We start from the raw sequence: 8912 nt of genomic DNA on the forward strand, positions 1-8912 counted from the left end.
TAAAAGCAAAAAAAGCCCTCAGGAAACAGAATTTTTAAGGCAAGCTAAATATATAACTAGCTCTAAAGAAAGAGGAACCTAAGGGCACAAAAGAAACGTATGTTCTCAAAGTAGTATTCTATTATCAGGAACAAAAAAAATTAACCGACAGTCCAAGTCTGGCACTGTTCTCAAGTATTTTCTTATACTAGTAATTTTACATGCAATGAGTGACTTACTAATGTATATTGAGGAAGTAGTTGTTTCTCTTGGATAAACCAGTTCTTCTTTTCAAAAAGAAAAAGAAAAAGAAAAGCTCTCCTTTTCTAGTCTCTCATGGCACGGCACTTCAAACTAGCGCGGGTGATACCATGAGTGGAGGAGCAGCAAGGGAAAAGGGCAGATGCTCCACTTGCCCCCTTTGTGGGCAGCTAGCCTGCGTGCCAAAATTAAGAGGGAGCAGCTCAGGGTGCCCAAACCCAAATCCTGCCACAAGCTGGTGGCCCCAGGAGAAGCCAGGCTGTCCCCAGGGAGTCCCAGGGGAGATATCTTCCTCCTGTAGAATCCTGCACTGGGGGCTAAAAAGGGGTAGTGTGAATGCCCCCACCTGTTGAACTGTCCTGTCTAGACTGTCCTGTCATGAGACAACCTGCTGCACGCTCCCAAAGTGCTCTCTAATGCTGTTTCATTGGGAAAAACAAAGCTCTCAGTTTCGGCCACCAGGCTCAAACATTTTCTCATACCTATCTACACAGACTTTTCTGATTCTGCCGCAGGGCAGAGGGCTCAGCCAGGAGTTTAAGGGCAAACTTGGCACAACAGAGCCTAAGCCTCTTTGGCAATCCTCCTAGCTAGTCCTCTTTGGCTGGAGGTAGGGTTGCCATTTCACTGAGCGTAAGCTTGAGAAGGATGAGCAGAGGTGGGGATTGAAGGACGAGGGAATTTCTGCAGACCCAAAGACCACCTAAATGAAAGATGAACTAATCAGGATATGATGCAAAAGAGCACTTAATATCTCATTGCCTTGTGAGTTTATTATGTTCTTTCCCTCTCATTTCCAAGTCTTCCTCTATGTGTCCTTAACTGTGATTTGTTGTGATTTGTTTTATACTGCATAATGTGCAGGGGAAAAAAAAATAGTCTAAAATCATATTAACTCCTGTTCATAAATTCCTGATAACTAAAGGAATTTCTGATAACTTCTCTCTCCTTCTCTCTCTCTCCCATTCCCTCTGTGTCTTCTTGTCTCTCTCTCTCAATATGTTGTCAAGCCTACAGCAGAGCACAGTAGCTGTTGTGCCTTAGTAATATGATGCAGTTATTTTTCATGGACAGAATTGGAAAATTTCTTGTAGTATAACTGAATGGAAAATGCATGTTGGCAGAAGGAAACAATACAAACTGGAGCATGACCGGAATCTGAATCTGATATATTTCTGTTCTCGAGGAAGAGTACTGTTGAGACAGTTAGTTCTTAACGAATCCTCACATTCCTCTGCTTGCTGATCACCACATGCCCACCCACCCATCAAGTGGACATAATGATTTTACTTCTTATTTTTCTTAACACTTTTTATTAATCTCCCTTATCTCACTTTCACTTCCTGTTTTACAGGGGCTTTTTCTGCAGAGCAAGCAAATTGACTCAACATTAATCTCAAATGTCTACATTCTCTCCAGTCATTATGTTTTGTCCTCATTTTAGATGACAAAATAGCTCATGCTAACTACTCAATATGAGATATTTTATATGCATCCATATGCATATGCATTAAATGAAAGCATATCCAGGAAACAGCTTCATGTCATTTTATAATGATGCAGAAGACACATGCCTATATTGCATATCCAGACACATTCCTTCATCTCACTGCAGTAGAACCACTGCATTAGTTGCCAGCATCTGTTTGTCGTTTCTACAAGTAAACAGTTACCTCCTTCAGCATAAATCCATATTTAATCTTTTTTTATTAATTATGAAAGTGGTTTGGATTATTTTTAATTTATGTGATTGTGCATGACAGTGATGTGTAGGAACAGCTATGCTAGAGAATTGCATTATGTTTCAAGTTTGTTGCTGCATGCGATCCAGCTGTTAATGTAAATAATTTTTGAATTACCAGCGTAGAGGACTTCATAACATTTTTCATCACTAAAGCTTTTCCTTCAGGCTAATTCTTAATTTACTGGAGAGGCTTTGAAGGCTTGCAATAGCTAATGCCAATGCTTCCTACATGCTTTATTCATGTGAAGGTGTTTGCTTGCCCTCAAGTCGATGACCAGAGTGCAATCTAACTTCACCTTGGTCACTTTAAGACAGACTATGAGCACACTGCTTGGTCTGTGCTACAGGATTAATACCTTATTTTAGTATGAGGAAAGTAGCATTAGAAAGCTTTGAGTTTAAGTGAGGCCTGGAAGAACTAGAGAAACAGTGCATCCTGTCAAGATGTCTCAAAATCATGACATTTTGAGAGTATTGAAGAGATTTCTCAAGGGGACATTAGCAATTTTGAGAACCTTCAGATTTTGATACTGGACTGGAATTGGCATGTTAAGCCCAAAGAATCTAACTAGGAGAGGTCTCCAGCCTTTGTATAGATTAAATGCAATTTTCTCAAGTTTAAACAAGTTAAAGGAACTGTACCTTAATGGCAATGATTACTGAAGACAGTACCCAGAGGCCTTCTACGTACTGTTACCTGGCTAAGGCTCATGTCCAGCAGCATCTTCTCCATTACAACACTTTCTCAGCACCACAATCTTGAAGGAAATCGGTGGGGATTAGAACTGGTGCTTTAGTGACCCCTATGGAAAATCTTTTCCCATGGAATTTGGGGCCGTCCCACTCTCACCAACCTGACTGTGTTGTCACTGTCCCACAGTAACCTGACCTGGGTGCCATCCTGCCTACTCGTACCTCTACAGCACCTTGACCTGAGTCATAGTGCCTCAATGATACTTTTCCATTCGAACCTTGCTCTGGAAACCTTCCTGTTCAAATGCATCCTTAACAAAGCAGACTTTAATTCTGACTCCCCAAAATACCTGCTGTCTGCTTTCAGAAACTGCCAGAGCTGCAGCTTGACAGATTACCTTTACAGCTGGAAGTAGAAAACCAAGTCATATGCACCACTAACATGTTTGATAGTGAAAAAGAACAAATGTACTATTCAGAAGATTAGCATTGTAAATCATATCATAAAGTCTTGAATTTGGGTCTAAAAAATATTTTCTTCATTTGTGCAAATCGGTTTAAAGATCTTAAGGATACATCTTGTTTGAATTTGTCTTCAGACTTCCTTGGCGAGGCTTTCAATGACACTGAATTAATCTTTTCACTTAATCTGTAATATTTACATATCTCTTAACAAATCGGATTTCACCAGTTATTTTGCATTTAAAGAATTACATAACCTTGAGGTATTAGACCTCAGCTATAACAAACAATACTTTTTGGTGGCATGTTTGGAACAGAACTTCCTATTTATTGAAAACATTCCTGAAGTAAAGATTTTAAATTTAAACTTGAATGAGATTTCTCCATCAGTAACATCTGAACTAAGAAGTTCTTCCCTTCAAAAATTAGGCTTCAGGGAGAACTATCTCATTATTGTATGTGGAAATGGAGACATATTATATAGGATGGTTTAAGCACCTCAAATATCTGACACATTTTAACTTTTCTTATAATGGACTTTTATATATCCCTCTGACAGCATCTGAAAATCTGCCAAGGAGCGTAAGTGAACTGTATCTCAACAACAGCTGAGTACACACTCTCATCTGGGAAAAACTTAGCTACTTTAAATCCATGAAGCTGCTTGATTTAAGTCAGAACCAATTACAGATGGCTATACAGTTAAAGACTACTATACAATTACACACAGCTGCTTCACACTCTGATTCTGACACATAGCAAAATTGCTAAAATTTCTGTTGAGTTAACTAACGCAGTTGCAGTCCACTATATCTAGAGTTGATTTGTAACCAACTGCAAGCCTTAGACAAGACAAGACAACATTCCTATCGGAAATTATATACTTGCCCTTAAATCAAAAGGGAACTGTTTTCATTACACCTGTTCATTCCAGAAAACCAAAATTCCTCTCTTGTAATTGTATTATCTGCAGGAATTCAGACAACCAAACACACACATTGCATAGGACACCCAAGACGCAGCGGTGACCAACCAGGAAAGCACTGAGCTTTGATCTGGCCTGGAGGAAAGGGGGAGAAGTGGGTCCTTCTTTGCTCAGAGAGAAGAGTCTGGGAGCTGGGTATGGCCATGGCGAGCAGCTGGGCACAGCATGTCTGGGTGGCAGAAAGGCAGTGTTTGCACCCATAAGAAACACGTGAAAGGTGCTGTGGCCATGGCCCTGTAGTAGCTGCTGGAGGCGCCCCTGGCCAGGAGGGAGTTATTAAAACATTTTTAATTGGCCACTCTCAATCCTATAGACTGCTATTAAAAAAAAAAAAAACAACCCAGAAATGTCATAAATTTCCATTTTGTTGAAGTTTTATGCTGCCATTTTTGGACACGTGCCTGCTGGGCTGCTGTATGCAGCACAGCCACAGCAGTCATCTTACCTTGTTCCAGCGCCTACTTTAGAAGAAGATCTATCTTTTGGAAGTGCCATTTTGTCTCCACCAGTTGCAAAGGGACCCGTGAAAAGGTCACATGTAGACATCTGTGTTTTACCAAATGAATCCTACATCAGGGGTACACTTTATCTCTTACATACGCACCTAAGGCTAACTGCTAAGCTTGTTCACAGCCCACAGTTGGCAAACATCCGTAATGTAAATCTTCAACCAAGCCAACTATGCAGAGCCTTGTGGTGAGTGTCCCAAACACACATAGTGCGTGTGCCATCCGACTAATACTTCTGGGGTGGGTCAGGCTTCCTGCTCACGGGCTGATCGGCTATTGAGGTTTTTTGCAGGAAATCTGATGTTTCCCAGTGATGTCGGAGCTGCTGCACAGCTGTGACATGCATGCTGTACACATGTGCTATAGATTTGGCTGGTTACCCTGCACCACTTCATATGTGCATCTGAGACTGACTGGCTAGGGACAGTGCACATCCAGAACACCCACACAGCTACAGAAAATTTTTGGTGTCAATATATTTAAAACTGAGGAGGCAGACCAAAGAGAACAAGCCTATCTGACTGACAACCTTTTTCCAGTAGTGAGATCTCTCCCCTACTTATGGGCAGCCTCTGCCTTCCCCACACTGTTCCGGGACATGCCTGCAAACAGCAGTTCTCCATTCCTGAGATCAGCCTTTCTGCAGCCGGTTCCTCTCCGCTGTCTGCAAGTAGAGATGATGCTGGAAATAGCTCTTCAGTCAGGCTAGTTACCCTGTGGGTAAGAGCCTGTAGCAACGAGCTTGGGATGGACATTGGGTCCGATGCAGAGCAGTTCTGCACGCAGTATTCCTCTTTAACAGTCACAAGTTTAAGCTCTTTTAAATTCACAATTATCTCTTCACCATTGCAGACCAATCATGCGCCACTACACTTGTTTTCAATTTATCTTCCTTCTCCTCTCTCCAACACAACAAAATTGTAAAGTAACTGGTTCCTGTTTCTTAGGTTTTGATTCCATCTTCCCTTTAATCTTTCTTTCACTTCCCAGTTCAGACAGTATCCAATCACATACTCAAAAAAACCTTGTCCCCTTCTGCAGGTAGTTTGATACTCTCATGTTTTAATTAATGTATTTGGTTTGGTGCCTAGGACAGGTAGAGAAGGAGATTTTGACATTAACTGCTTGTCATCAGACATTTTGATATATTGGAAAAGATTTACTGAAGGCAGATTTTATATATTCTACAGTGATATAGAAATCAAATTCTTGCACATGGTTTCCATGGACATGATGTTTACTGCAGGAACATGGGATAGTTTTGCAGTCAGCCTGCTCCAATTAGTGAGGTTTCACCATTTTTGCAAGTAAGTGGCATATACGTTTATTCCTCTTCAAACAAGTTGGAATATTTCAGTTTTGGTTTAGATAATTTTTTTAAAGACGTAGTGATCTTTTAAAGATATGAACAGAACAATTCTAATAAGGTTTAAAAATAATATTTTTCTTTTTGTATTGAACAGACACTGTCAAAACCAGGAGACCGGTATTCAATTTCCCATGTATTGCTGCTAACATTTCCATCCTTTTTTTGCAATGCCATGAGGGAACAATTCAAGTCACAGGAACAAAGACAGCAAAGGACAGCAAAAGAGCGTGCAACATTAATCTAAACTGAATCCTAATGAAGTCAATGGTAATTTCTCCATGACTACAATGGCTTTGGATCAGGTCCTGAGGGGCAGCTTTATAAAGTAATGTAGGTGCCAGCATTTTTGTAAATCCCACTTGATGCCTATCTGCATGTTTAGATAGCTGAATAGTAGTGAATTTCTGCACTGTCAGATATCCTTATGTCACAGACAAGGTCAGATGCATCTGCTACTGCAGTCTGTGTTACACCTTGTTGAAGCTGCTGGGCATCACCACTTTATTATAAGAAGTCATTAAACTCTTCCCTGAAAGTCAGCAGGTAAATAATACTCTCCAACCACCCATCACTGATTTCTACAAGAAAGGCAAAGGAGGCTCAGGAATTTCAAACTACTTGGAAAGAGATGCTTCGCTGAGTATAGTCCTAAGCAGGTAGGTCTCTCCGCATGCATGAGTGCATGATGGGGCGAGGGAGAGCTGAGCAGTGTGAAATAGCTCGCAGGAGAAGCCTGCAAAGGCAGCAAGGGCAGCCTTGTGGGATGGGGAAGGAGCCAGCACGAGTCTTTGCAGGTCCTGGTCAAGAGGATGCTTGTGCTGAGAAAGGGAAAATATCTACAGTGGCTGGGACCATCTTTGTTGTGGCCAAGAAAACAAGACCTTGTCCATTCTTATGAATAAAAGCTTGCAAAACAATCAGAATAAGAAAATGCCTGACTCAAACATCAGGTTCTCCCGTTATCTAGAGTAATCTACAAAACTTGAATTTCTGGCTAGTTGTTTGGATTAAGAGGGATTGCATGCATTTTACCAGTGTAGTGCCTAGTAAAGGGTTTATTTGTCCAGTCAGTTCCTTTTCTAGCAGCTGCTGTGGCTTCATCTGCAACACAGTTACAGTACACTTCCTTCCTTTTTCTTTTCTGAATAACTTTGGAGATCAGTTGTTGCTATCTCCTTTGAGTCTTGATGTTCTTTATACAGTTAGTCTGTCTAATTTCCAGACCTTTTCTGAAGCATTTGCTTTCAAGGTCATTTAGACACTTGCTTCTGCCTTTGGTATGTTTTCAACATGTGTATTTGAACACGGGACATGTAGGCAGTCCCTATTCTGAAAGCCACTCTCTGGTCTGTAGCATGGTCTTTGTAAAAGCTCCATGGCCATATCCTGATTGCATAGAGGGAGAAAAGATTTGGGTATACACAACATCTGCACACCACTGGGTTTCCACTGTGAGGAAATCCAGAACTGCAGCCAGACAGGGAGGATCGGTGCCCTCCAGCAGGTCCCAGACCTGGAGGGGGAAGGGATGTGATACACTATGGAGCACGCCTGCCCCTGGCTATAGGTAGGGACAACCTGAGACACATATGGCCTAGATTATTCGTGATGAAAATTTGTTTAAGCTGCTGAAGGCCAGGCACCGCTTTGGTACTTGATGACACTCTTTTCTTCAGGTGGCCGCCCTTGGTTGGCATCCTCTTGTGAGTTAGAGTTGACTCACTCCTTGCATGGCATTGCCTCCTACTGTAATACAGTGGGAGCAGCTCAATTGCTCAGTAGGTCCACTTTTGGAGGACATGTTACACTGGCTGATTGGTATCTTTGTCTGTTGTTGTGGGGAGGAACAGTCCTTAAGGCTTTTGTCTGTACTTGTAATTTAGAAGGCTTGAGCTGACAGTATCATTTTAATATTCTGGTACAGTGCTTTTCTGGTTTGCCATGCCTGCTTCATATCATTTTAACTTTTTTTTTTGTAATAAAGTCAATGTCTGACAAAGGGATTTTGAATGAATGAGTCTGCATTTGACAGGCAAGTTTGATTAACCCATTTGTGCAAGTTCCCATTTACCTTAACTGTTCAAGCAGAACCTTGGCATAAAACTCTGATGAGGTTCATGATTTTTGTTGGCATGCAATAGACCTTCAAGATGTTCCAGAGTGAATTGCACTGGCAGCTGTCAAATGCTTCCATAAGCCCAGATAAATTTAAGTCTCTAAATACTTTTTGAAATCTGCCTCTAATTGAACTAGGCTCCACAATATCTGGATTTAAAACCTGCTGTCAGTTCTTTCTGGATTTAAAACCTGCCCTATTTAAGGGCATATGATGACTGCACTGGTTGGACTATCTTTTCAAGTTTCATCCCATAGCTCATGTCCATGAAACCCAGGATCATCTATAAATTGCAGATGCGTGGATCACATGAAATCACAGGCATTTCCTGCTTTAGCCTGGCACATACCTTTCCCAACCCAAATGATGAGTACTTATCAGCATAGGAAATAGAAGACAAGCTCAGAAATATTATTTAATGACACCTTATGTTGTAGCAGGATTTGCGATACTAACCCCAAACCAGAAATAATATAAAAATAAGCTCAAGATAAAATCTCCTACATTCCTTTTTATTTTCTGCTTGGCTAGAGCACTGCTGCTGAGACACTCCTGTTGCCATAAACCTTCCCCTCACACCCTGAGCAAACACTGAAAGGCAGTTCTTTACCCCATTTTCATCAAATCATAGCTCATGTTCAAACCTGTGTGATGACATAAGCAACGCAGAATATTTTTTAATAGTAAGAAAATACTATCCTGTGCCCACAGAAAGCAGATAAGTGCTAACACTCCTCCCATCAGAATGCAAATTCAATGCAGCTGCTTTGAGTGTCTGCTTCAGATTATAATCA

The sequence above is a fragment of the Gymnogyps californianus genome, chromosome 1 (assembly GCF_018139145.2).
Source record: "Gymnogyps californianus isolate 813 chromosome 1, ASM1813914v2, whole genome shotgun sequence".
NCBI lineage: Eukaryota > Metazoa > Chordata > Aves > Accipitriformes > Cathartidae > Gymnogyps > Gymnogyps californianus.